Raw genomic sequence first — 7,969 nt, 5'->3', positions numbered from 1 at the left:
CCTACTTCTGTAGTGATACTGCCTCAGAAACCCAAGGAGGGGTCGCTATGAGTCAGGGCTGACTCGACGGCACATAACAACAACAACAACAACAATGAGAAAATTGAAATTTGAATTTATACTGCTTCTCAAATTGTTTAGATTATATAGAAAAAGAGAACTGCATAAAGAAAGGATAAATGGTAAATTCTCACCTTCAGTATGTAGTATAAAGCAAACTTCAACAAATTAGACAATAGCCATGTAATCCTAATACTAAAATGATTTTTGGGGGGTATCAGTTGGTACAACTGATTCATTGTGCATTTTAATGTATTCTTATGTGAAATCAGATGTAGAAATATGTCTATCTTATGTATGTATAAGGAATTAAAATATTGAGATCAGTTCATTTATGTCATTCCTTTAACACATTTCAATGTGAATAAGAAAATTATTATGATTTTATATTTGGAGTCATGATAATTTAATTGTAAAAGCAAATGCTAATTCACAGATGAGGGAAAAGAATTCTTAAGAGGTATGTCATGACTTCTTGTTCACCAAGCAGAAATGTAAATAAGTCATTAAAACAAATGAACTACAATCACTAACAAAATGAAATAACTAAAGCTTCATCTAAAGAGTTCTGGCACCTCTGTCTCCAGAGATCTTTTAAAAGTCAGTGGGCAGCCACTCGGAGGGAGAGAGTAGTTAGACGTGTGGGCTCAGGACCATAGTCATAGGTGACATCAAGCTCAATTGGCATAACATACTAAACAAAAACGTTGTTCTACAGGCTACGTTGGTGAGTAGTGACTGGGAACTTAAAAGCTTGCAAGCGGCCATCTAGATGCAACAATGGTTCTCTCCTCGTCCAGAGCCAAGAATGAAGAAAACCAAAGATACATGGAAACAAGTAGTTCAAAGAACTGGTAAACCACATAGTCCTCAACATATTTGACCATGACACAAGAAGAACTAGATGGTACCCAACTACCACTGTCAACCATTCGGAGGGGGAACAGCTCAGGAGATCCTGGAAGGAGTGGAAGAACAATGTGGAACAAAATTCAAAATCATCAAAAAATAAAAATAAATAAATAAAACACAGGTTTGCTGGTCTGATAAAGCCTGGTGAGACCCTTGAGACTATGGCCCCTAGCTACTCTTCAGATCTGGAATTGAACTCACTCCTGTGACTTCTACCCAAACAATAGACAGTCATATGGGTGAACATATGGAGTGATCAATTGATCAATCAAGGGAGAACAGAAGGGCAGTATTTGTACAGGGAGACAGCTTGAGGGGTAGGAGTGATTGGGAGGGAAGGACACAGGGAAGAGGTAACTATGGGGAGAAAGTGGGAGGAGAGTTGTTACATTGTGGGTAATTGTAGTCAATGTTCTGAGAGACAAAATGTATAAATTGCTGCATGGAAATTGAATTGCTCTGTAAACTCTCACCCAAATCACAATAAAAATTATAAAAGAAAAGTTAGCTGGCCAAATTAAAAATGATTCTTGTGAAATATATTTAGAAGTGGAGGCAGGTTTAGGAAAAAAAAAATCTCAAAAATCTGTCTATCTTATTACTGTGTAATTTTCTCCTTGGCATATGGTGATAGAAAATGGTAATTTTCAAAACACTTTTTCCTTTTCTTATTTCCTTTTGTATTATTATCCCTATTTTTGACAGATTGTAATTGATGCAATATAGATGTAGTATAAATAGCTCATTAAATGCTTCATTTGTTTTTCTTTTTTGGAACAAAACACAGCCAAACAGAAAACAATGTAGTTGCTGATGTACAAGAAGTATTATGTTCCTCACTTTCTAAGTGCCTAGAAGTGCCTGCTGTCCCTGAAAAGGTGAGGGATGCTGTCTTGGTTCTCTAGTCCTGCTACAACAGAGACAAAATAAGTAGATAGCTTAACAAACAAGGATTTATTCTCTTACAGCTTAGGAGACTAGAAGTCTGAGTTCAAAGTCCCGGCTCTATGGTCTGGATGAAGGCCCCTTGACATTGGGATTCAACTCTGCTCTGCCTCCTGTTCCAGGCCACTAAGGCTGGAGGCTTTTTCTGACTCATGCAGCTTCTGGTTTCTTAGGTCGACAAAGCCAAGGTCAACAAGTAAAATGGCACAGTCCCAAGATTAGCAGACATTACCGCATGCCTTTAGTTCAAGTCCAGTAACAATCTCATGATCGTCAGGCCACTGAGATGAAGATTCGGCCAAATGCAGGATCCAGATGTGCCAAAAGCTGGAAAGCTTTCTAAAAGTTTCTCGTGTACTGGAAACAGGCCACGCCCTGCAGGCAAATACTTTGTTGCTCACCCAGGTTCCACCATGGAGCTGATTACCTCACATCCAATCTCATCATGGGGAATAACTGCATCAAGCTGCTGAGCTACTCAAAGTCATGGCCTCAAATGTATCAATTCTTCTGGGATCTCCTTATTCATTAGTCACCTTCCACATATCTATGAGGCAATAGAAAATACCATGGCCTGAGTCTGGAGAACCTTAGTATTCAAAGTGATTTCTTTGCTCTTGAACACTTTCAAGAGCTCATTTGCAGCAGATTTGCCCAATGCAATATGTCTTTGGTTACTTGACTGCTGTTTCCATGAACGTTAATTGTGGATCCAAGTAAAATTAAATCCTTGTCCACTTCTATCTGTTCTCCATTTATCATGATGTTGCTCATTGTCAATTGTGAGGATTTTTGTTTTCTTTATGTTGAGGTGCAATCCATACTGAAGGCTGTAGTCTTTGACCTTCTTCAGTAAATGCTTTAAGTCTTCTTCTTGTTCACCAAGCAAGGCTGTGTCATCAGTATGTTGCAGGTTGTTAATGAGTCTTCCTCCAATCTTGGTGCTGCATCCTTCTTCATAAAGTCCAGCTTCTCAGATTATTTGCTCAGCATATGGATTGAATAAGTGTGCTGAAAGGACACAACCTTGATGTACCCTTTTCCTGATTTTTAAACCATGCAGTATCCACTTGTTCTGTTTGAACAACTACCTCTTTGTCTATGTACAAGTTCTGCATGAGCACAACTAAGGGCTTTGGAATTCTCATTCTTCACAAGCTATCCATAATTTGTTATGATCCACACAGTAGAATGCCTTTGCCTAGTCCATAAAACACATGTAAACATCCTTCTGGTATTCTTTGCTTTCAGCCAAGATATATCTGACATCAGCAATGATATCCTTTCTTCCATGTCCTCTTCTTAATAGAGCTTTAATTTCTGGAAGTACCCTGTCAAGAAAACCATTTCTAAACTATTTTCAGCAAATTTTTATGTACATATGTTTATTCCATCTGGTGAGGTGCATGTGTATAGTAGCTGTTTATGCTGTTAAAAAATATATTGGCAATGAATAAGTCATTGGTCTTGCAACATTCTTTATGTGAACTCTGGAGCCATTTTTATCACCAAGGCCATATTTTCCAACTATTATTGCTTCTTCTTTATTTCCAACTTTTGCATTTCCATCACCAGTAATCATCAATAGTTCTTAATTGTATGTTTGGCCAATTACAGACTGCAGAAATTGGTAAAAATGTTGAATGTCTTCATCTTTGGCTTTAGTGGCTGGTGCATAAACTTGAATAATAGTAGTATCAACTGGTCTTTCCTGTAGGCATATGGATATTATCCTATCAGTGCCAAACTGTACTTCAGGAGAGATCTTGAAATATTCTTTTGGACAATTAATGCAATGTTATTCCTCTTTCATTTGTCATTCCCAGAATAGTAGAGTGTATGATTGTCTGATTTAATATGGCCAATATCAATCCATTTTCGCTCACTAATATGTCTTTATGTGTTCCGTTTCATATTTGACAACTTCCAGTTTTCCTAGACTTATATGTCATATATTCCACGTTCCAATTATTAATGGATTAAACTTAGCTCTAGTGCCTAAGGCACTTGACTGCTCACCAGAAGGCTGGCAGTTCAAACCCACCAGCCACTCCTAGGAAGGAAGGTTGGACAATCCTACTTCCGTAGTGATACTGCCTCGGAAACCCAAGGAGGGGTCGCTATGAGTCAGGGCCGACTCGACAGCAAACAACAACAACAACAACAACTGCTTATTTTGAGTTGTTCATGCTACATCATCAAACGAAGGTCAGGAAAGCTTTACTCTATTCATATCATTAAGATCAAGTCTAATTTAGGCAGTTCTTTCTCAGTCGTATTTTGAATGCCTTCCAACCTGAGGAACTCATCTTCTGGCAATATTTCCCTGTTATTCATAAGATTTTCAGTGGCTAATTTTTCCACAAGTGGATCTGACCATGTCCTTTCCTCTGTTTTAGTCTGGAAGATTTGCTGTGACCCTGGGTGACACTGCTAGCATTTGAAATTGAACTCACTCCTTTTGCTTAGCTTCCAGCCAAACAATAGACAAGGTTGTGAAGTGAATAAATATACCAGGTAGTTACACTGCTTAGAACAATCAGCCATGAGAGATAGAACAATCAGCCATGAGAGATAAGAAGTGCAGCATTTGCACAAGGGGATAGCTGTTGTTGTTGTTATGTGTCTTCGAGTCAGACCCAACTCATAGAGACCCCTCCTTGGGCTGCCAAGGCAGTATCACTATGAAGTAGATTGTCCAACATTTCTTCCCAAGAGTGGCTGGTGGGTTTGAACTGCCAGCCTTCTGGTTAGCAGTCAAGTGCCTTAGGCATTAGGCTACCAGAACTCTAAGAGGGCAGAAATGCATAGGAAAGAAGGACACAGGAAAAAGGTAGGAAGTAGGAAGGGAGCTATTACATTGTGGGGTTTTTAATAAATGTCACTTCACTGCCATCAAGTTTGTCCTGACTCATAACGACCCTTTCTTGGGTTTCCAAGATGGTATCTCTATGAAGTAGATTGCCCAGTCTTCCTTTTGCGGAGTGGCTGGTGGGTTTGAACCACCAGCATTCTCGTTAGCAGTCAAATACTTTAAGCACTATGCCACCAGAGCTCCTTTAATCAATGTCAGGAAACAAAATGTATGTGAACTGTTGAAAGGAAAATGAATTGGTTCTGTAAATCATCACAAAAATCACAATTAAAAAAAAAGGAGGGGGTAGGAAATGAAAGGCAAATAATATTCACATAGCAAATTTTAAATTCAGTTGGGGACCTTTTCTAATCCTGTCCTTTACAGTCAAGATGATGAAATTGAAATTGATGATTCCAAGAAATTCTTCTTAAAACATTTAGGGTTCTATTATCTTTTTGAAGTTTACTCAATTAGATAAATGTCATGTTGACAAATTTCTTTGAAACGGGCCTCTTTCTGGTGTAGACTGGATGTCAAGATATTGTGGGACAGCAACTTTAAGTGTCCTAGACAGAGATGTATCAAAGGTATGGCAAGCATGTTACATGCCCATGGGTGCTACTTGAAGTAGTAGTGCCATTGTTCAGTTTCTAGTCACCATAGAAGTTTCCATTGTCAGCTGTGAGAGATCACTCATGAAGTCAAAATTAATGCTTTTGTGTTTGAGCCTCCTGGATTCAAGGCAGACTGTGTGATGATCTTGGCGGGTTGAGAGTACAAACGGAAGAAACTTGAAAGGAAAAAAAAAAGACTTTCAGCTTCTCATTGATCAAATTTCATCAGTGAAAGGAATGAAGGTACAATTAGTAATGTCCATGTAGTGCCATAATGTGTTAAATAAAGGATTAATGAGCTTGACTTGTATTGTTGAGTTGATGCTATGGTAAAATTATTTAAAAGATGGATGTCAGATGTTTGGACAGGAGCATATTTTCAGTGCTTGCTGTAGCATTAATTCCATAGATATGCCTCTAGTCCTAGAATCATTTTTGTCTGTTTGAAAATGTTGACAAGGTATATTCTTTAGATTATTAAGGGCTTTCTAGTCTACTATATGCCAAGAAACCTGTCCTTAATAATTTTAGAAACTATACAAAGCTTGGGAGCTCTGGTAGCATAGTGCCTAAGGCACTTGACTGCTAACCAGAAGGCTGGCAGTTCAAACCTGCCAGCCACTCCTCAGAAGGAAGATGGGGCAATCTACTTTCATAATGATACTGCCTCGGAAACCCAAGGAGGGGTTGCTATGAGGCGGGTTCGACTCAACGGCACATAACAACAACAACAACAATACAAAGCTGAGCCTTTATCTTTTTGAAATTTCAACAAAGGACCCATAACTGAGTATTGAAGCACAGAATAGATGACAACCTACATAGAAGTGGAAAACTTAATTTATACTTTGGATGTGATGTTAGTCAAGATGATCTTTAAAATGTCTTCCAAGTCTAAGATTCCATGAGTTGATAATAATATCTAAATTACAAACGTAAGAATTGCACAATCCAAGCTACCTTGACTTTGGAGTGATGCATAAAGTTAGACATTATTACCCTAAACATCTGTTTATTTTGCCATGAACATATTGGCAAATAAAATAAACTAAAATTCTGAGTAAGTAGGTGTGATCATTATCTCAACAGAAAAATATTTCACAGGAAACTCCATGGAATTTCAGGTTTTTATCCCAGGACAATTACAAGGAGCCTCAAATGCTCAGAGCACTCAAGTTCTGGTGGCCAAAGAGAAATTAGAATGGCCTTATTTTTCTTCTCTCCATTGAAAAAAATTTTCAGAAAATGGCTGAATTACAGAGACCTGAGACTTCTGCTTAATGGTAGCTACTCACCTTGACAACTACTCCCCAAATTTACAGTGGAAGATACTGGATGTGCTCTGGTGAATTGTTTTGGACACTGAAAGGAGAGATAACAGAAACCAACAAATTACAGTTTGAGTAGATATGATAAAGCCTGGCATTTTTATTTAGTACATAGAAACTTAAATTAAAAATTCATCAAAAGTAAATTGTTTAAATGAAGATTAGTATTTCTTGCCTATGACACTTGACTGCTAGCCAGAAGTCTGGCAGTTCAAACCCACCAGGCACTTCTCAGAAGGAAGGTTGGGCAATCTACTTCTGCAGTAGTGATACCACGTCAGAAACCCAAGGAAGGGTTGCTATGAGTTGGTCTACTGAACTCCATGGCACATAACAACAACAACAAGCAAGCAAGTTGTAAACTATTTACATTACAGAAACTTCAGATGGACTACAATTCTTATCTCCTCAACAATGCTTTCCTTGTGTGACTTTAAAAAAAGATTTTTGGAATGAATGACAATTGAATGACAGTGTTTCACTTTTGTTGTATTCTTATGATTCACTGACCTCATGAGTGGCTTATAAGAGATATGAGATCCTTCCTAAAGCAGGTATCATGGGAAAAAAAAAATATATATATACATGTTTAAATATGGTAGAAAAATTGAAGCCATTTAATTTAGAAAACATCTTATCATTGAGCCCAATTAACAATAAACTAGCTATAAGATATGTTTAATCAATCAGCTAGAAAGAAACAGTCCCACCTCATTTCCTGCCTACCCTCCCGTTTACAGGCATTAACTCTGAGCTGTTTCCAGCCAGATCAGATTAAAAGAAAACAATGGTACCCTACACATACTGATGCCAGAATGTTAAGATTCAAGTCAAGGAACTGAAAATCACAGAAGTACATCATCTGTGCTATATGGACCCATTTCAGAAGAAGAGATCAGTCATCACTTCTGGGCTAAGCTGTAACCTTGTCCCCTATCAACAAAGCATAACACCCCAAAAGCTCGGAATCTGTATAACACTCCACCACTCTATAGGCTTTAAAACTTCAATAACTGGTTTTGTTTGGGGAGACAGTGCTTTGGAAAATAATTTCCTGTCTCCTTATTTGGTAGCAAATAATAAAATCTATGCTGAAAACTTTAATCTGCTTCCTTCTAAATTATTCTTAACTAGAATACAAGCAGTAGATCCATTGAGTCCCAAGACCAAAATTCTAAACAACGAGTTGATGACAAAATGAAAGATAATGACAGCTCAAAATATTATATGGACAGAAAAATAACATTTTTCCC

Source organism: Orycteropus afer, unplaced genomic scaffold (genome assembly GCF_000298275.1).
Source record: "Orycteropus afer afer isolate SDZICR_OR568_19922 unplaced genomic scaffold, OryAfe1.0 scaffold00701, whole genome shotgun sequence".
Classification (NCBI taxonomy): domain Eukaryota; kingdom Metazoa; phylum Chordata; class Mammalia; order Tubulidentata; family Orycteropodidae; genus Orycteropus; species Orycteropus afer.
This window is presented reverse-complemented; position numbering follows the sequence as displayed.